Source organism: Bos grunniens, chromosome 14 (genome assembly GCF_055505025.1).
Source record: "Bos grunniens cultivar Pamir isolate PY7600 chromosome 14, Bosgru_T2T1.0, whole genome shotgun sequence".
NCBI classification, from domain to species: domain Eukaryota; kingdom Metazoa; phylum Chordata; class Mammalia; order Artiodactyla; family Bovidae; genus Bos; species Bos grunniens.
Window position 1 is genome coordinate 69,691,353 of NC_141178.1, and position 21,980 is coordinate 69,713,332.

The window sequence follows — 21,980 nt, forward strand, 5'->3', positions numbered from 1 at the left end:
TAGTAATAAGTGAGGAAAGGAGCCTGGACTGGGAGTCAGGCCCTAGGTCTGACTCTGCCACCATTCTGAGGGGCAAGATTGAGTCACAAATATCATCTCTTCAGTTCTCAGTTTGTTTTTTTTTTAATTAATCGAAGGGCTACAGTGTATTAGAACAGAGTTTCTCAACCTCAGCAGGGTTGATACTTTGGGAAATTGTTATGGAAGCTGTCCTGTCCATCCTAGGGTTTTACCAGCATCCCTGACCTCCACCAGGTAGCCCGTTGTATCGGTCCTCTCCACCCCTTCCTCATGAGGTATAACGACAAAAACTTCTCCAGACACTGTCCAGTGTCCCTCGGGGACAAAACTGCTTCCAGTTGCACCACTGGCTGCAAGCAGGTTTTACGTCCGTGGGGTATTTATTGAGAACACCTGACAGGAGGGGCTCTGAGCTAAGCGCTGGGGCTATGACAGCGAGGAGGGTAAATGCTCTTCTGTCTTCATGGAACTTCCGTCTGGTGGGGAACGGAAGTCTCCAGGCAGGAGTCAGGGGTCCTCTGGACCTATTACTCTAAGGACATGTAAACCCTGGAAGGACCCAGTCATTTCTCAGTACATCGTGTTATCTTGACCTGTTGCCCCCTCAGATAAGTGGGGAAATGAGCACTTCCACTTGGGGATAGAGAGCTTCTGCAGCACAGGCTCATAAGGAGCTGGAGAAATGAAGAGTGGAGTATAAAGTGGGCCCCAGAGCAGAATAAAATAATTTTTAGTGCTTACATATCATCTACTTTTGGGGTGATGATTTGGGCATTTTTAAAAGTTTGTTTCTTCTTGGCTACCATACCCATGAGTAAGAATGTCATCAGGGAGAGCCAGATCTGGTGCCTGATGTTATCTCTCTTACTACTTGATTTTCTTTTGCAATCCAATTTTTTACTTTAGTAAAATCAGAATACACACAGCACCTGCAGTGCTATTAGAACTCAATGTTTTCACATTTCTCTGAGGTTTTTATATTGTAATAGGATTATCAGAACATTCTAAACACAGTTTTCCTTGAGAGGGTAGAAAAAGGAAGAAAGTGGTTCCTTCCTTAAAAGGAATGCATTGATAAGACTTGCAAGATATGAACTTGCTAGGCACTGTAGCCTAGAGATGAAGAGTTCAGGTTAACAGTGTGGACGATTTGGTTTCTGGCTCAGCTACTTTTTAGCTGTGCAGTTTCAAGAAACTTACTAGACCTCTCTGTACTTTTTTTTTCCCACTCAGATCAGATCAGATCAGATCAGTCGCTCAGTCGTGTCCGACTCTTTGCGACCCCATGAATCGCAGCATACCAGGCCTCCCTGTCCATCATCAACTCCCGGAGTTCACTCAGACTCACATCCATCGAGTCGGGGATGCCATCCAGCCATCTCATCCTCTGTCGTCCCCTTCTCCTCCTGCCCCCAATCCCTCCCAGCATCAGAGTCTTTTCCAATGAGTCAATTCTTCGCATGAGGTGGCCAAAGTACTGGAGTTTCACCTTTAGCATCATTCCTTCCAAAGTACACCCAGGACTGATCTCCTTAAGAATGGACTGGTTGGATCTTCTTGCAGTCCAAGGGACTCTCATGAGTCTTCTCCAACACCACAGTTCAAAAGCATCAATTCTTTGGCGCTCAGCTTTTTTCACAGTCCAACACTCACATCCATATAGGACCACTGGAAAAACCATAGCCTTGACTAGACGGACCTTTGTTGGCAAAGTAATGTCTCTGCTTTTTAATATGCTATCTAGGTTGCTCATAACTTTCCTTCCAAGGAGTAAGCGTCTTTTAATTTCATGGCTGCAGTCACCATCTGCAGTGATCTTGGAGCCCAAAAAGATAAAAGTCTGACACTGTTTCCCCATCTATTTCCCATGAAGTGATGGAACCAGATGCCATGATCTTCGTTTTCTGAATGTTGAGCTTTTAGCCAACTTTTTCACTCTCCTCTTGTCCTTTATTATTGAGTGAAACTTCCCTCAGCACTGTGTGCCAGGCTTTTTGCTAGGTGCTGGGGATGTGAGTGAACAAGGCAAGTCCAAGTCTCTGTCCTCATAACAGTAGTTTTCTGGAGGAGACTTATTGGGTAAGAAAGTACACAAGTGTTTGTCAGACTACAGTGGTGTTAGGTGCTATCAGAGAAAAGCTGCAGAAAGAATTATTGGCTCCTATTGATGTGGCGTGCTAAAGAAGATTACAGGGTGATTGTCCATCCTGTAGTTGTACTTACCCCAAGTCCTTACACACACCCAGGTGACAAAGTTTCAATGTTGCTTCTTGGTTCTGGACATTTTGCAAAGAGGAAAGTTCAGATCATGGGTCTAGACGAAATGGGGTTTGAGGTTTCAATAAGGAAAGAACCTAGGAGCAAGAGATAGAATCTTCTACCATGAGCTGATGCCTCTAGGTGATTGGCTTAGCTCCGGGGACTGGAGAAACACAGAGCATGGATGGTGACTGACATCTGAACTCATCAGATTCACACAAGGATCCTGAGAAAATCTCTGAAGTTTGTGCAGGGGATCCCAGTAAAAAGTATACTCTTGACTGAGGAACTGACATAAAACTGGATGGGTATCCTCTCATACCTGGCTTGCAGCTTTCAGATGCACATCTAAGAGGCGGCCTAATGAAGTCAGATGCCTATTTCCAGGGAACCATACCAGGCATGTCAATATCTGTGGGGTGACAAGATGTTACAGCTTACTCACCTGGCTGACTCATTGACTCTTAGGAACAGAAAGGTCTTTGAGTTGATTCAAGTGAGTGGTTCTCATACCTGGAACTGAAATCAGCCTGAAGCTTCTAAAACTAGAGAAACCCAGGGCATAGACTTACTGGGACAGAATTAGGATGATCTCAAGGGATAAGGATTGGGAATCTATGTATTTTTATACATTTAGACTAAACCCCATGTAAAGGGAGCCCATGGGCAAGCATGAGCCAATCAAGCTTATTTGGTGAATGCCATCATTCTATTCATTATTTTAAATATAGTTATCATTTCTGGAATATTCCTTAGAAAATCATGATTTAAATATTCTCCATAAGTGTATGATTCCTGGAACCACATCAGAATATTTTTTATACTGTGCCTCTTTGGGAAACTGAATGTCTGTTCCTAATCCTAGGATGAATATTTAGTGAAGGTGCTCCCTACTTCTGTGTGAAATGTGTGTGCATGTGTGTGTGTGTGTGTGTATGTGTGTGTGAGTGTGAGTGTGTGTGAGTGTGAGTGTGTGTGTGAGTGTGAGTGTGTGTATGAGTGTGAGCGTGTGTGTGAGTGTGTGTCTGTGTAAGCATGCTCACACAGTGTTTTCAGACTTGTTTCCAAAGAGTGAGTGGGGTGAACCCTGTCATTTCAGATATCATTTGACATGGCCCAGTCTGGGGGTGTCTCAGTTCCATCTGGATTGCACAGAGAGGCAGAGCAGCATGTAGTGAGAAAGCAGTAATGAGCTGCTTTCTTCAATGTTTAAGGCTATTATCGTTGACCTTAAAAGGACACTATTTGCCAGCATGACTATTGTAAAAGATATTCATTGATTGCATGAACAGTTAAAAAATATTTAGTTAGCTCAGGCTACAGGCCAGGTACTAATTTTATTCCAGGGATTCAGAAATTATTAACGCCTGGACCTTAGTCGTATGAGGCCACCAAGGTTTTGAGTTTAGTTGGGGAAATATATTTAGGTTTAGAGGATGTTGCTCCATCGCAGTGTGGTTAGGTGTTTGTACTTAATTCTCTAGCCCCATGGCTTACAAAATGTTCATTGACAGCAAAGAACACCTTGAGTAAAGTGGACCTAGCACTAGAAGGCCGGACACCGCTTACAAATCCTCTGTTCCCCATGGGCGCTTTGGGGAATTAGTTCACTCTCCACTAGTAACCCAGTCTCTATGGCTCCTGTTGAGCTTCTAATTCAGCCACACATACGCTGTTCCATAGTTATATGATCAGAGTGATTAATTCATCAAAAGTAAGATTCTAAAGCCTAATGGAATAGTATCTATGAAGTGACACACCCTTCTTTTAAAATTGATATGTTTTTTCTATTTTTTAAAAAGATTAACAAAAATAATCTAGGTTTTTAAAAGTCATTCAGTTTATTCCCATTTATTGCATTGCTGTGCATGTGGAATATGCTATGTTTTACATAGGTGATTTTAATTTACAATAATTCTGTGAAATCTTTATTATCTCCATTTTACAGATGGGGAATTGGAAGCATAGACAGGTAAACTAATTTGCCAAAAAGACAAAGAGAAAATAACAGAATCAGGATTCAAATGTAAGTTTATCTAATTCTAAAGCTCACAGTTTAAAGAAGAAAACTTCTCTACGCTGGTTTGATTATATTTACACACGTATGGACTTCCCTGGTAGCTCAGCTGATAAAGAATCCACGTGTAAGGCAGGAGACCCCGGTTCAGTTCCTGGGTCAGGAAGACCCCCTGGAGAAGGGATGGGCTACCCACTTCAGTATTCTTGGGCTTCTCTGGTGGCTCAGGCAGTGAAATATCCACCTGCAATGCGGGAGACCTGGGTTTGATCCCTGGGTTGGAAAGAACCCCTGGAGAAGGGAAAGGCTACTCTCTCCAGTATTCTTGCCTGGAGAAACCCATGGACAGAGGAGACTGGCAGACTACAGTCCATGGGGTTGCAAAGAGTCGGACACAACTGACTGACTTTCCCTTCCTACACACGTATGTATGTAGTATTGGAAGCTGTCATTCATCATCTGAATTTTAGGACCTCTTAGAGAATATCTAATCCTGAGTCTAAAATAGAAATTCTGTCTATAAAGATTTTTATTTGACTTCAGACACATAACAAGCGTCTACTGAGCATGTGTTTGACATTGTGACAAACACTGGGAAGCTAACACTGAGAATTCACATGCAATCTAATAACAGACAATTACAAAAATCGAATCAAATATTTGCAATTCTGTGATTATTGCAAAAGATAAATCCTAACTTCTCTTAGTCCTGGGAGAACCTGAAGAGCAGTACTAACTATAAAAGCCCATGTCAGTACTTATGGGAAAAAAAACCCTGGATTGGGGGCACAGATAAAATCACACATAAGGGAAAATTTAAAACATGGTACAGCAACTACCTCCCTCTATTTCATCTTAAGCACATGTTTCATGTTGAGTGAATAAGTCACATGAACTTGAAAACGAAGCATGGGTTTTAGAAAGAAAAATGAGTTTGTGTGCAAAGGCCTCTATTGTTTCCTGGGATCAATGCTATTGATTTTGCTCTATGGCACACAGGAGTCGAGGCTTTGAAATGTGGATGTTGACTAGCAGCAAAAAGCCAAGGATAACAGCTTGATAATGAGAGAGAATGACTTAAAGTTTCTCTGTCTAATCTCTTTAACAAGTGGTGCTGGGAAAACTGGTCAACCACTTGTAAAAGAATGAAACTAGACCACTTTCTAACACCACACACAAAAATAAACTCAAAATGGATTAAAGATCTAAACGTACGACCAGAAACTATAAAACTCCTAGAGGAGAACATAGGCAAAACACTCTCCGACATACATCACAGCAGGATCCTCTATGACCCACCTCCCAGAATATTGGAAATAAAAGCAAGAATAAACAAACGGGACCTAATTAACCTTAAAAGCTTCTGCACATCAAAGGAAACTATTAGCAAGGTGAAAAGGCAGCCTTCAGAATGGGAGAAAATAATAGCAAATGAAGCAACCGACAAACAACTAATCTCAAAAATATACAAGCAACTCCTACAGCTCAACTCCAGAAAAATAAATGACCCAATCAAAAAATGGGCCAAAGAACTAAATAGACATTTCTCCAAAGAAGACATACAGATGGCTAACAAACACATGAAAAGATGCTCAACATCACTCATTATCAGAGAAATGCAAATCAAAACCACTATGAGGTACCATTTCACACCAGTCAGAATGGCTGCGATCCAAAAGTCTACAAATAATAAATGCTGGAGAGGGTGTGGAGAAAAGGGAACCCTCTTACACTGTTGGTGGGAATGCAAACTAGTACAGCCACTATGGAGACCAGTGTGGAGATTCCTTAAAAAACTGGAAATAGAACTGCCTTATGATCCAGCAATCCCACTGCTGGGCATACACACTGAGGAAACCAGAAGGGAAAGAGACACGTGTACCCCAATGTTCATCGCAGCACTGTTTATAATAGCCAGGACATGGAAGCAACCTAGATGTCCATCAGCAGATGAATGGATAAGCAAGCTGTGGTACATATACACAATGGAGTATTACTCAGCCGTTAAAAAGAATACATTTGAATCAGTTCTAATGAGGTGGATGAAACTGGAGCCTATTATACAGAGTGAAGTAAGCCAGAAGGAAAAACATAAATACAGTATACTAACGCATATATATGGAATTTAGAAAGATGGTAACAATAACCCGGTGTACGAGACAGCAAAAGAGACACTGATGTATAGAACAGTCTTTTGGACTCTGTGGGAGAGGGAGAGGGTGGGAAGATTTGGGAGAATGGCATTGAAACATGTAAAATATCATGTAAGAAACGAGTTGCCAGTCCAGGTTCGATGCACGATACTGGATGCTTGGGGCTAGTGCACTGGGACGACCCAGAGCGATGGTATGGGGAGGGAGGAGGGAGGAGGGTTCAGGATGGGGAACACATGTATACCTGTGGCAGATTCATTTCGGTATTTGGCAAAACTAATACAATTATGTAAAGTTTAAAAATAAAATAAAATTAGAAAAAAAAAAAAGTTTCTCTGTCTACAACAGGAAGATTTTGATTTACCTCTGTTCCTCCAGCCTCAGAGTTTAAAGCAATTGTACATGTAGCACTTTAAGCAGTGAGCCTCCCAGGAGTGACAAGGTTATACTTGGAATGTCAGGAGCAGTTTTTGGCATTTAAGAGGAAAAAGAGGGTGGTAATAAGGACAATAAAATTGTCCTCGCCTCGCCTGATCGTAATGCTCTTTGACCTCATATCAGTACTATGGCCATAATTTTGTTGTGTAACAACCACCTTACCAGTGGAACTTATTGAGCTTACCTGTTTTCTGTCAGTTGGGTGGGGGTCAGCCGGTCTACACTGAACTTGGCTTATAGGGTATCTGGTCTCCTGTCTCAGTTGGGCTGACATGAGAGTCTGCTGTCGCCTGGGAGTCATCTATTCTGAGCTGATCCCAGCTGGTTCACAAGTCTCTCATCCTTCTCCTGGGTCAGCAATTTAGAGAGGACACATTTTCCTCATGACAGTGTCAAAAGTACAAGAATAACGCTAAGGACTTTTCAAGCTTTGATTCTTTAGTGCCCACTGATACTCCATGGCAAAGAGTCAAGAAAGGGTGAAGAACTGGAACCATCCTTGCGCTCTGTCCTATGTTTTCTATTAAATATGTTAAATGTAATATTCTGAATCAGAATCTCTATGAAAGGTGCCTGAGTCTCTGACTTGTCATCGAGCAAATTTGGATCTACAATAAAAATCATATTAACTTTATTTTGACATAATCATGTATGTATTGTGGAGAAGCAAATGGAAACCCACTCCAGTATTCTTGCCTGGAGAATTCTATAGATAGAGGAGCCAGGTGGGTACAGTTCATGGGGTCACAAAGAGTCAGACACGACTGAGAAAGCACTCACTCACTCACTCACTCACTCACATATATGTAGAGATGAATATATGTTCAATGTATCCAGTCATTTTGGAAAAGGCAAGCTAACAAAAATTCTTTCCAATGAAGCTTTGAATCTTTTCCCAGTAATATTTTTTTTTTTTGGTGACAGTTTTTTGAGATAGAATTTACATACCATACAATTCACTCATTTAAAGTGTACAGTTCAATTGTTCAGTTGCTCAGTCATGTCCAGCTCTTCACAACCCCATGGACTGCAGCATGCCAGACTTCTCTGTTCCTCACTGTCTCCTGGAGCTTGCTCAGACTCATGTCCATTGAGTCAATAATACCATCCAAGCATCTCATCCTCTGTACAATTCAGTGGCTGTTCATATATCCCCAGAGTTGGGCAGCCATTACCACAATCAATTCTAGAACATTTTCATCAACTCAAAAGGAAACCCATACTCTATAACTGTGACTCTTAAAAAACCTCTTTTCTCAGTTTTTCAACCAAAGGTTCCAATAACTTCCAAAAGGCAATTTTTTTTCTGGCTCCCCCAGAGTTTTGGAAATAACTGCATTATAGCATTTTTCACAGAGCATGGCTATTAGTGCTTTCTTTTTCTGTCTCTCCTATGCATCTGTAACTTCCTTGAAGAATACTGTGCCTTATGAAGCTTTACAGCTATACATTCATCCTATATCTTCAGGTTCAAATAATGAAGGAAAGGAAGAGAGGAAAAAAGGAAGAAGAAAGAAATAAGAAGGAAGGAAAGAGGAAAGTTCTAATCAAAATTTTGGTTTAGCCTATACGATATGATCCAGAGAAAATATCTCCATGACATATCTTGGCATATATTCCTGAAGTTAAAAAATATTTTTTTTTTCAAAGAGAAAAATTTTGAGTTTTGAGCAAAATTTTTTTGTACTAGCCACATTCTGGTAATTCTAGAGTTATTTCCTTCAGAACCCCCTAGGATTCTTCACTATATCATCATCATTTGTTTACACTGGTTACGGCTATATAATATATATATGTATGTATGGATTTTATATATATATATATATATATATATATATAATCTTTATGTGTATATTTAGTCACTTCAGTTGTGTCCGACTCTTTTCAACTCTATGGACTGTAATCTGCCAGGCTCCTCTGTCCATGAGATTCTCCAGGCAAGAATACTGGAGTGGGTTGCCATGCCCTTCTCCAGGGGATCTTCCTGACCCAGAGATCGAACCTGCATCTCTTATGTCTCCTGCATTGGCAGCGGGTTCTTTACCACTAGCACCACCTGGTAGGCCCCAATCTTCTAAAGAGACAAATTTCTATATAGAGAGAGACAATTTTCTAACTCGTTTATTTTGAATCTTTTTGTGATTAAACAAGTTAGAACTAACATAGCAATCCGTAAGTAGATGGTTCAGAACTGATGCAGAGGCCTTGCTCCATAAGATTGTCTAAGAAGCCTGTCCTGTGCTTCATCATTTCCCAGGGTACCACCTCCAATTGTACTGTCTAGGATGACCCTCCAGTATCTCTGTGTTCCAGTCAGTTGAGGAAGGTTGGGGACTTTAAGAACGTAACTCAGAAGTTACAGCATCACTTCCAGGTACACTCTTCTGGTGGAATTAATCATATGGTCATACCTAGGAGCACAGGTGGCTGTGAAATATGCTTTTTACTCTGGTTGGCTCTGTATTCAGCTACAGATTGAGTGTTACTTTCCTTTCTAAAGGAAGAAAGAGAGACTGGATGTTAGGAAGCAGGTAGATGTGATTTCCATGCTGCTTTTACAGATACTAATTGGCAACATAAAACTGAGGTCCTATTAATTTTCTTTATTTTAAATTTTGTATCCTTTTTTTAAATTTTTATTTTATTTTTAGACTTTACATAATTGTATTAGTTTTGCCAAATATCTAAGGCCTGAAAACTTATCATGACTTCTAAATGTATTTTTGCTCTACCCTCCATGTTTAGACATGGTTTGTGGCATTAAAAAAAAAAATCAATGCCTTTACAGCATTGTTTTCTACTTTTTGTCGTTGAACATGTATTTCAGTTAAATTATGAAATAAATGGGTTTTGGTGAGCTAGCCTGGAAAACTTACAAACACAATATTGTTTCTATGGGAAAAAGACTTCAAATTCTTAAGAAAATCTGACAAAGAAATGTGCTTTTGAAATTGAACACATTTGAAAGGTGGGAACTGCTAAATGCACTCAGGTTTACACATATGAAATAACAGATGAGGTTTACTGGAACATTTTCCCAGTAATGACTTACCCAACACTCCAACAGCCTCAGTACTTGGCCAGAGCTAGCCAAGTCCAGATCCAGTTTCCTCCTTTCTCCATATGTTCATCAGGCACAGAACTGTTGGTTTCTCTTTTTCACTTCAAACATTTAGCCTGTTACTGGAAAGTTGTTTAGTTGGGAAGTTGTAACAAGAGTATAAATAGAAGATTAGATAAGGATAGTTTAAGACCTTTGAGTTATAAATTTAACCAAGACTTTAGAGACCATTCATTCAGCTCCAATACTTTGGCCACCTGATGTGAAGAGCTGCCTCATTTGAAAAGACCCTGATGCTGGGAAATACAAAAGGAGAAGAGGGCAGCCAAGGATGAGATGGTTGGATGGCATCACCTATTTAATGAACATGAACTTGGATGAATTCAAGGAGATGGTGAGGGACAGGGAGGCCTGGTGTGCTATAGTCCATGGGGTCGCAAAGAATCAGATATGACTTAGCAACTGAAGAAGAACAATATTTAATTTTAATAAATGTAATGATGGGGCTTCCCTGGTGGCTCAAAGGTAAAGGGTCTGCCTGCCAATGCAGGACACACGGGTTCCATCCCCGGATGGGAAAGATCCCCTGGAGGAGAAAATGGCAGCCCACTCAGTGTTCTTGCTGGGAAATCCATAGACAGAGGAGCTCGGTGGGCCACAGTCTATGGGGTTGCAAAAGAGTCAGGCATGACTTCATGACTAAACAACAACAAATGTAATGATGGCCTTCTTACTCTAGAAAGAAAATGGTTATGGATTTTACTTTTTTAGAAGTAACAAAATGCTTATGGATGCTAATGTTAAAATAGCTACTTATCGAATAGTTTGATTTCAAATCTCTGAATAAGTTTGTCAAAGGAGTTCTATGCTTTTAACTGTCTTCTCTCCCCAACCCCCACTATTTTGCCTGCTGCTGCTACTGCTAAGGCACTTCAGTCGTGTCCGACTCTGTGCGACCCCATAGACGGCAGCGCACCAGGCTCCCCTGTCCCTGGGATTCTCCAGGCAAGAACACTGGAGTGGGTTGCCATTTCCTTCTCCAATGCATGAAAGTGAAAAGTGAAAGGGAAGTCGCTCAGTCGTGTCCGACTCTTCGCGACCCCATGGACCACAGCCTACCAGGCTCCTCCGTCCATGGGATTTTCCAGGCAAGAGTACTGGAGTGGGGTGCCATTGCCTTCTCCAACTATTTTGCCTAAGCACGCGCTTAGCCTGAGAATTGAATAATCCAGTGTTGACTGTGGAATTTAACTCCCAGTTCAGTCTCAACCAGACCAGAAAGTTTTCTTTCATATACTGAACAAATTATTTATTACGTGCCTGTTAACAAAGCATTTGAATAATGTTCCGAGTACTGGGAAGCAGAGGTTAGGTAAGAGTCACAAACCTTGCTCTCAGTGAAGCCTATTCTCTGTTGGGAAAGATAAACAATAAGCAGGTAGTTACGACAGGTGTGAGGAGGGTTATACTGGATGATGTGGGGACAGATTGCAGGGGTGGATGGTTTAGTTTAAGGGTCACAGGAAACTTCCCCCAAGAATGAATCAAAGTATAAAACAAGTTCCCTAAGCAGAGAGCAGGTTACATCCCGTTTTATTCAGAGATTACATCACTGGCAAGCAAGTGGCCTGTGAGAGGAAGAGAAGAGGTTCCTTAGCGCCCATGGACCTGCCTCTGGGAAAACATCGGGCAGAGCACTTGGCACATTCCTGTCATAAAACTGAATCAGTGAATGGTGGAATTTCAGCCAGTCTTGATGATGACAAGAAAAGTTTTCTTCACATCCAAGGAGGGAGTAATGACCTAACATATCACCTTCTTGCAGACAAGATTAATCCTCTTTAAGATAGCTTAGAAACAGTTAAGCTGGTCAGAGGTTCCGGAATCTAAGGGAGGGAAAAAAAAGCACTGTCGAAGAGATGGTAATGAAGCAGCTATAGGATTGTGAAATCAGAGTGTCAGAAGCAGTAGGCTCTCTAGAAGCAGTCATGGCCGCATCTTCCATTTTAAAGGTAGAAAATAAAGTCCTTAAATATGTATGCACATGTATGTATGTGTGTCGGGGGGGTGGTATGGGCATGTAAGGAATGTATAGGCTTTAGAGTGCAGAGCTCTGAAAATGTCTTCTACTCAACAAGGGGAGCTTTAACAACTTAGAAATAAAATGAAAAATGATAAATTCAAATTTTGGCCAGAGAGAAGGATATTTGAAGATGAATTGGGTGATGACTCTGAATTAAACACGAGGATGAATAAAGGACATAGATTCCTTCCTCTCTTGTAAGGCACCTAAGGCATTGAAACACTGGAGTAAACCATCTCAAAACAATATAGAAGAAGTTGAGATTTCATCTACTCATTTTTAAAGTCATTAGTTGATTCATTCCTTCAGTGGTATTTCTTTGAGCAGATGATAGCAAGGAAGTACTGTGGTTATTTGTTATTGGATAAGACAGGATTTGTATCCTCATGGAATGTTCAATCTAGTGGGAGATGATAGGAGATTGAACTCAAGTGTTAAATTCTAGGATGGAGGGCTCTGTGACAAAGGTACTTAAGGACAATATGGTGATGTGTGTATAGGGATTTCCAATGAGGGCTTCCTGGAGGAGGTCACCTATAATTGCATGTCTGAAAGATGAATCAGGCATAATCAGGTGAAAACAGGCAGAGAATAATGAGAGCTCAATGTCTAAGGAATAGCTTATACAAAAGCACCGAAGTCAGAGCATAATAAGTCAGGGGCAAGCAGAACATGCAGACAGTTAGTTGGCTCTAGGTACAGTGCTGGGTTTAGGTTCTTAAGACAGATGAGATATGATTCTTGTTTGTTTGTAACAGGCCATCTTCTCCACCCCATCCTTCCACCAGGATTTTTTATAGAGACTTGTATATAAAAGGCTTCCCTGGTGGCTCAGTGGCAAAGAAACCGCCTGCCAATACAGGAGATGCAGGTTCGATTCCTTGGCTGGGAAGATCCCCTGGAGAACGAAATGGCAACCTACTCCAGTAGTGTTGCCTGGGAAATCCCGTGGACAGAAGAGCCTGGCAGGCTACAGTCCACGGGGTTGCAAAGAGTTGGATTCAACTTAGCCACTAAACCACCACCACTATAGCCAATTAACCATGTTGTGATGAGGGACTCAGCCATACATACACATGTATCCATTCTCTCCCTAACTTCCCTCCCATCCAGGCTGCCACATAACACAGAACAGAGCTCTATGTGCTATACAGTAGGTCCTCATTGGTTATCCATTTTAAATATAGCAGCGTGTGCATGTCCCTAACTAGCTTTTCCCCCTGTCTACCTTCCCCCTAGCAGCCATAAGCTCATTCTCTAAGTCTGTGAGTCTCTTTCTGTTTTGTAAGTTCATTTGTATCATATTTTTCTTAAGATTCCACATATAAGGAATGTCATACAGTAGTTCCCCTCTGTCTGACTTATTTCACTCACTTTGGCAATCTCTAGCATTCTCTAAGCCAAGAAATTTTGCAACACAGAGCACAAAGTACAAGTTTCAGAGTCCCCGAATTTCCCAGGTGGCTCAGTGGTAAAGAATCTGCCTGCCAATGCTGGAGACGGAGGTTCAATCCCTGGGAAGATCCCCTGAAGGAGGAAATGACAACCCACTCCAGTATTCTCGCCTGGGAAATCCCATGGACAGAGGAGCCTGGTGGGCTACAGCCCATGGGGTCACAAACAGTCAGACAAGACTCAGCAACTAAATAACAACAGCAGCTATGGATGGCATGTTTGTATCCCTGCTTAATGCATATGTTGAAACCTTATCCATAGTATGATGATTTTTGGAGATGGAGGTAGGGCCCTCATGAGTAGGGATAGTGCCTTTATTAGAGGAAACCCAGAGAGATCTCTCATCCCTTCTGCCATGTGAGGTTGTGGTAAGAAGGCTCCCACCAGATCTGCTGGCCACTTGATCTTGGACTTCCCAACCTCTGGAACTGTGACAAATTTCTGTTGTTTCTAACCCACCCAGTCTGTGGAATTCTGTTATAGCAGTCTGAATGGACTAAAATAACTGTCTTGGTGGATTTTCTGTAAAAGTCAAATCAGGGCTCAAACAAACAAACCAAAAAAGATAAACATGCAACAGAAACACCTAGGGACCAGCCAAGCCAGGCTGGTAGCAGGAGCAGACTGTTGTTTGCTGGAAATCCTGTCTGGTGAGAGACAAGTGGAGCATCAGGCTTCTGTATGAGCTTCACATTCAGGCCTTAAGCATCTTAGTGGTCTCTCTTAGTGTCTAGAGAGGAAGCAGGGGGCAGCACGCCCACACGACACCACTGTGCTCGCTTCTAAAGAACAGAAAACTCTTAAAGCCGGGGTGTGTGGCTGGATGTGCTCCCAGTGATTTTTTTTTTTTTCAATAACTTTTTAAATTATTCTTGGTTGTGTTGGGTCTTTGTTGCTGCCTGCAGGCCTTCTCTAGTTGCGGCGAGTAGGGGCTAGAATCTAATTGTGGTGCGTGGCCTTCTCATTGCAGTGGATTCTCTCGTTGCGGACCACAGGCTCTAGGGGCGCAGGCTTCAGTTGTAGTGACATGTGGACTCAGCAGTCGCAGCGCGCGGGCTCTAGAACTCGGGCTCAGTGGTTGTGGCGTGTGGGCTTAGTTGCTCTAAGGCATCTGGAATCTTCCCGGCCCAGGGATCGAACCCATGTCTCCTGCTTTGGCAGGAGTATCCTTATCCACTGTACCATGAGGGAAGTCCTTCCAGTGGTTCTATAACAAGAAGAGAAACCTGATGGAGCCTGAGTTTTAACTTAGTACATGGCTGCTCCAGTTAGAGGGTCTGTTTTTGGTTATTTGAGTGTGGTGCAGAGTGTACATTTAGAACTTGTCCCAGTTTTCTTGAAACTTGCTCTTCTTCACCTCATTACCAACTGGTAGCCATGCATCCAAATGCTAAGTTTTCTTAATTAAATATATGACAGTTTATAAAGATGACTTCTCTTTCCATTGTAATTAGATGTAAGTGATTCTGCTGTCTATACTAATTACTGTGTATCTGCCTCCTGAAGACTATATACGTATATGCATATATATAAAACTATATATGTATTTATATGCACATAAGCATATATGTGTGAACATATGTATGTGAATACATGTATGTGTATATATATATATATATACATACATACACACACATATAGAATTGACATTTTAATAACCTGCCTCTTGGGAGAATGCATCATTATAAAAATATCCCTGCCTTGGGTTGGTGGTTTTCTGATATTTCAATTTCAGTAGCTTCTTCCATATTAGGCTGCTTTCACCTCAGAGGAAATAATTATATCCAGGTTTGACTCTGTTCAATGGGGCGTGACTACAGCAGAATGGGTCTCTTCCTGAACAGAAGAAGAAAATTGAAAAGAAAAAAAAATAATAATAGAAATCTGACACACCAAACTCCAAATTATCTAAATCCATTTTCAATGAAAAGCTTGGTGGCTTGGTAAAGATGATGACTTTTGAAGGAAAAAAGATCCATTGAAAAATTCCATTTCCCATGCTGTAAGGTTAGGAGAATAAATTGCACCCGGGGAAGAGGGGAGATGCTCCTTTTGACATGTAATAAAGCAGGTGGCCTCATTTGAATTTTCCCATTAGGTCTCCTGGAGTGATCTCAGAAATATGTTGGCATTGCAAACTGTAACTCAGCCTTGGCTCTCTGACTCCAGGACTCAAACAGGTTTTCAAACAGAAGAATTAGAGTCTGGATTACTTGAAATGTCCAGCAGAAAGTTGTTTGTTATTGTGCTGGGTTTCCTATTTGCCATAGAATATTAAACAGGTTTCTTCTTTTCCACAGAATATTAATAACTGGATTGCAAAGTGGACAAGTGTCTTCCCTCCCAACCAGCCTTTTCCTTCTGTCCTCTCATCCTGTTTTCCCACCACAAGGATCGGTGGGGATGGTTCCACCCCATGTCAGGGAGGGGCTTTCTAGATGGAGCGTCTGATACTGACAGGTTTGTGTCTACAGCCAGAGACTATCAATCCCAATGGAGGCTTGCCCATGAAAGGTGTGATAAATAAGTCCATGGAGTGTCCACTTCATCCCTTTGTTCATTCGGCAGATGGAATTTTTTTTTTTTTTGGCTGTGCTGAGTCTTTTTTTTACTGTTTGGGCTTTTCTCTAGCTGTGGCTGGTGAGGGCTACTCTTTAGTTGCGGTGCGCGTACTTCTCACTGAGATGACTTCTCTTGTGCAGAGCGTGGGGTCTAGGGCACGCAGGTTCAGTAGTCATGGAACACGGTTTCAGTAGTTGCCGCACGTGGGCTCTAGAGCACAGGGTCGATAGTTGTGGCACACGAGCTTAGTTGCTCCACAGCATGTGGGGTCTTTCTGGACCAGGGGTCGCACCCATATCTCCTGCATTGAGCAGGTGGATTCTTTACCACTGAGTCATCAGGAAAACCCCTTAGCAGATGAATGTTGAAGGAAGCTAAACAATACAACCAACACGTTCCCTGTCCTCATGTGGTACACAATCAGGAGAGAGACAATAAAGAAAAGAGTTAGCAAAACATTAACTAATTGAAATTTTGAAAAGTTCTATGAAAAAGAAGTATAAGATAAGCAATGAGAAAATGTATCAGAGGGACTCAAAAGTATAGTTGCCCCACACAAGCTAATAATTTGGTATGCTTACAAATGTATTTATTGGAGGTAGGAAGAAACTGACTTAGAAAAAAGTCATTCCATTTTAGTAGTTCAATTCAGTTCGGTTGCTCAGTCATGTCCCACTCTTTGCAACCCCATGAACTGCAGCACTGCAGGCCTCCCTGTGCATCACCAACTCCTGGAGCTTGCTCAAACTCACATCCATCGCGTCAGAGATGCCATCCAACCACTTCATCCTCTGTCGTCCCCTTCTCCTCCTGCCTTCAATCTTTCCAAGCATCAGGGTCTTTTCTAGTGAATCAGCTCCTCGTATCAGGTGGTCAAAGTATTACAGCTTCAGCTTCATCATCAGTCCTTCCAATGAATATTCAGGATTGATTTCCTTTAGGATTGACTGGTTGGATCTCCATGCAATCCAAGGGACTTTCAAGAGTCTTGTCCAACAGTTCAAAACCATCAATTCTTTGGCGCTCAGCTTTCTTTATGGTCCAACTCTCACATCCATACAAGACTACTGGAAAAATCATAGCTTGACTAGGGGGACTTTTGCTGGTAAAGTAATGTCTCTGCTTTTTAACTTGCTCTCTAGGTTGGTCATAACTTTTCTTCCAAGGAGCAAGCATCTTTTAATTTAATGGCTGCAGTTAACATCTGCAGTGATTTTGGAGCCCAAGAAAATAAAGTCTGCCACTGTTTCCATTGTTTCCCCATCTATTTGCCATGAAGTGATGGGACCAGATGCCATGATCTGAGTTTTTCTGAATGTTATGTTTTTAGCCAGCTTTTTAACTCTCCTCTTTCACTTTCATCAAGAGGCTCTTTAGTTCCTCTTCACTTTCTGCCATAAGGATGGTGTCATCTTCATATCTGAGGTTATTGATATTTCTCCCAGCAATCTTGATTCCAGCTTGTGCTTCATCCAGCCCAGCGTTTTACATGATGTATTCTGCATTGAAGTAAATAAGCAGGGTGACAATATACAGCCTTGACATACTCCTTTCCCAATTTGGAACCAGTCCATTGTTCCATGTCCATTTTACTAAAGATCTTTTCAGGATATGTATGTGAGTGAGAGTACGTATTAATGTGGTAGACAGGCATGGATTTATCAATGTGCTTTGTGAGATGATCTCAGATCTGTCGCTAGCAGCTTTTGCAGAGTGACAGATCCGCCAGGTCGGAGGAGTACAAGTCTGTCTTCCATCTTTGTTTAGGCTGGTGACCCAGTCCTAACATCTGCATTCTGGGTGCACCATTTCTTCTTCTACCATAGCTGGGAAGGTTACAGAATGCTTCCAAGCATCTCACACAACCTAATGGCTTTCTCCTTTTAGTTCTTGCTACATCTATGGGGCCCCCATATGACACTGCTAGGGACTCTCAGCAATTATCTTGCTATAACTGAGTGGGATATTTGGTGGTGGGAGGTGGGTGGTTGGAAATCACGCTAATTATTAAGGGAGGTAGAAAAGAGGCAAGAATTAAAGGAAAGCATTCTGTTCCTGGCAGTGCCACCCCATCTATAACCCATGGGCCAGTGAAGAGTTATACCTCAATTAACCAACTGATCTAATGGGCATTTGTGGGAGAGTCTGGGGGAACCTGACCTCATGCAAAATCTAAACACATTTGTCTTTTGCTCTGGTCACCCGTGTTCTCCAACAGTACCCTTACTCTTAGCCCTTGATGTCTTCCAGCGCCCCAGTATTGGCTTCCCCCATTGCTCAGTGGTAAAGAATCTGCCTGCCAAGAAGGCGATGCAGGTTTGAGTTTGGTCCCTGGGTGCGGAAGATCCCCTGGAGAAGAAAATAGCAACCCACTCCAGTATTTTGCCTGGGAAGTCCCATGGACAGAGGAGCCTGGCGGGACTACAGTCCACAGGATAGCAAAAGAATCAGACACGGCTTAGTGACTCAACAGTAACAACAACAACAATGCGCCTATGTAACCTCTGCCTGTGTCCAGACAGCCCAAGGCTCCGGCTGCAAGCTGACTACAAGGATGCACACGGTTCAGCACTACACGACGTAGGTGGTCCTCGTATGTGGCTGCATTCTTCAGTGCTGTGCGTCATTTTGATTCCTTTGAATTGCATTCCATGTGTGAGTGTTACCTGCCTACTTACCTGATCAGGGAGATCCTGATCGGTAGACTCAGTGTTTAATTCACCTGTGTCCCCTGACCCATAGTAAGTATCCCAGTAATGGCTGAAGCATGAAGAAAACTTCCTCTGTCTGCCTCTTGCTAGACTCCAGCAGACACTGGAAGCTGGTGGGAGGTCTGTGTATCCAAAAATAAAACTGATAGCAGCAGAGCCTGTAATTTGGCTTGCCTGAGAGAGGTGGGTGGAACAAACAGAGGGCACAGCCATGGAACCTGTGGCTTGCCTGTAGCCAGACTTCCAAAAAACTTATGCTAGATTAATTAAAATTGTATACCAAAATAGTTCCATCCATTAATTCACTTCCACTGACAAGCAGAATTGATAGTCTTGCATACTTTAAGCAAAATGTTTTCTACATTTCCATAGTTCTTATTCTCGCTTAAGTTTTCTTTTGCAATTTCCCGAGACAGCATCTTGTGAAACATGTTAAATGATCCAATATGTGTATATGAAAATAATTTGCTCCCATTTCACTCCATGAATTAGGAGTCCAGATCTCAGCTGACTGCTGATAATATGCATCTTTTTTTTGCCATGTATTTATTTATTGGGCAGCACCCTGTCTTAGCTGGGTCTTGTATGATCTTTGTTGTGACATTTCAACTCTTAGTTGTGGCATGTGGGGTTCAATTCCCTGACCAGGGTCTAAATCCAGGTCTCCTGTATTGAGAGCAAGGGGTCTTAGCCACTACACTACTCAGAAGGTCCCCCCCTTTCTAAAAAATTGATTAATTTATTTGGCTGTGCCCTGTCTTAGCTTGCATCTCTTAAAAAATATGCATCACAGGTGGGCTCAGCCCAGCAAGAAATATTTGCTTCAGTTTATACTCAACATATGATTAACATTTCTGAAATTAAGATTGGTTTGTGTGTTTTGTTAGTTTACTGTGTAAACCTGAGTTAATTGCTTCCAAAGTTCTATATTTCAGTGATGTCCTAGAGGAAAGGTCAGCAAACTATGGCCCACAGGTCAAATCCAGCCTGCCACCTGTTTTGGTGAAAAAGGTTGTTTTGGAACCCACAGCTACACCTGTTCGTTTATGTATTATCTGTACTGGCTTTCACACTACAGCAGCAGGATTGAGTAGATGCACCAGAAACTATACGACCCATAGAGCTGAAAATATTTACTATCTGGCTCTTCATAGGAAAATGCACTGTTGATGTTTGAACGGCCTATATAAATCAGTGCCCCGTGGCTGCCCAGTCTGATGAACTCACCTAATCTGACATGGCAGAACAAAGAAGCTCAAAAGATAAGTAGTGAAAGTGAAAGTTGCTCAGTTGTATCTAACTCTCTGAGACCCCATACAGTCAATGGAATTCTCCAGGCCAGAATACTGGAGTGGGTTGCTGTTCCCAACCCAAAAGACTAGTAGAGATAAGTCCAGTATTCTTGGGCTTCCCTTGTGGCTCAGCTGGTAAAGAATCACCTGCAATGCAGGAGACCTGGGTTCGATCTCTGGGTTGGGAAGATCCCCTGGAGAAGGGGAATGGCAACCCACTCCAGTGTTCTGACCTGGAGAACTCCATGGACTATATAGGCCATGGGGTTGCAAAGAGTCGAACACGACTGAGTGACTTTCACTCACTCAAATAAATGGCAGGGGGAGCAGCCCTGAGCCTGGAAAGCCATCAGTCAGGGAGGAATCTGTTGTATTTGAGGAATCAAAAGGAGGCTGCCTTGATCAGAGCTGAGAGTCAGAAAGAGTTGTTCACGGTGAGACTGTAAAAGCCCACCAAAGCCATATCACACAAAGCCTTGTAAATCATGAAATTTCCAGATATTTTGACCATTTTAGACTTTGAATGTCCTGAGACTGCATTGAAAGTTAAAACTACAGAGGTGTGGTGTCTTTTGTCACTTTCGTATCTTGTGTCCATGAGCTTGAAGTTGGAGCGCTGTCAGCTTTCCCCTTGCCAAGATGGCCGTTGATGTTTTGGGATTCACCCCAGTCAGCCTGGAACATCTCCTCTTATTCTGGATGTGCAGCTGCCCTCCAGCCCACCATGGGAAAGCGCAGTGGGGGAATCGACCATTCTCTGAGGGCCAGTGAGCACAGATCTGGCCAACACCTTCTGGCTTCACGAGTCTCCATTCCAGAGCTTCCATGAACCTCAGAGACCACGTCAGATTTGACTGGAGTGGGCATGAGAGGGGAGAAGTCAGACCCACAAAGTCTGGTCTTACCGTGTCAGCTCTCAAGTGCTGATGTTATGGGGTCCACCGAGCACAAAAGCAGCAGGCTGAACTCTCAGAAAACAGAGACAAAAAGAAGTATATGGGAAATTAGTTAGAAGGAGATTTGAGTTTTAACTTTCAGCCTCCCAAGCTGTGTGAGATGTAGGCAACTGGCTGCCTCTCTCTGAGCCTGAGTTTCCCTGTCTATTAAAGGAGGATACCAATATTAAGCTGGTAGAATTATGGTGATTATATGAGATGAGATACTAGTGCAGAGTCTGGTGGCAGAACCACTGATTATTGATCAGGGATGATTTCACTGGCCTTTGGCTAGATTGTTTGCAGATCTCTTTCTCTTCCTCTGAAGGGACACATATTACACAGAATATTTGGCTGGACTGGGCTGGCAGTGGAGCAACGTCACATGCTTGCACTGGGCGGCCCGGGATTACATCAGAGACAGCATCCGCGCCTGTGCTCCCCCAGTGCGTCTCTCCCCGCCTTCAAATGAGGCCTCCTCCGTCTGTCACAAAGTCCAAGAAAAGGTTCCGGTCCCTTGAGGTTGGAGAAGAAAGCAGCTGCAAAGAAACAAGCTATTAATATTAATGTTCCAGGAAAAAGAGAAGAGAGAAAGGACACGAGCGCCCAGAAAGAATGACTCCATCTGGCTTTGATGTGTTCCTTTCCACAGGATGGCAGCAGCCCGGAGAATACTGAATAGTGAGGAGGAGGGAAGAGAGGAGGTGGAGGTGGCCTGGCAGCATCTGAGGGATTATGTGAGCTGTGGGGAGTCGGTTCTGTCTAGACAAAAAGTCAGCCAGCCACACCACCATCTGCAACTATCAGAGAACAAGCCAGCAAGGGAAAGGGGAGTCCCTGGGAGCCCTGTTTGTTCCAATGAGCGGGTGTAGGATATTCTTTGTAAAGGACTATTGTTGTGCTAAACCTGGGGAGAGGGGGCACCTGGTATTACTGAGACTCTTCCCAAAGGTCTGCTTTTTTTGTGGATCTCTTCAGCCAAAGGTATTCTTT

General features: G+C 42.6%; 1 protein-coding gene across 2 annotated transcripts in view; it reads left to right on the plus strand.

Moving 5' to 3' along the window:
• Positions 1–21,980, plus strand: part of LOC147359647 (uncharacterized) — a 442,120-nt gene that overhangs the window by 22,527 nt on the left and 397,613 nt on the right. Inside the window, exon 2 of one of the 2 annotated variants that reach the window (XR_015141116.1) lies at positions 18,300–18,629. The gene's annotated coding sequence lies outside the window, so the exon portion shown is untranslated. Of the gene's footprint in view, positions 1–18,299; positions 18,630–21,315; positions 21,669–21,980 lie in introns of those variants that run through there. The other variant, XR_015141117.1, reaches the window with a different exon arrangement.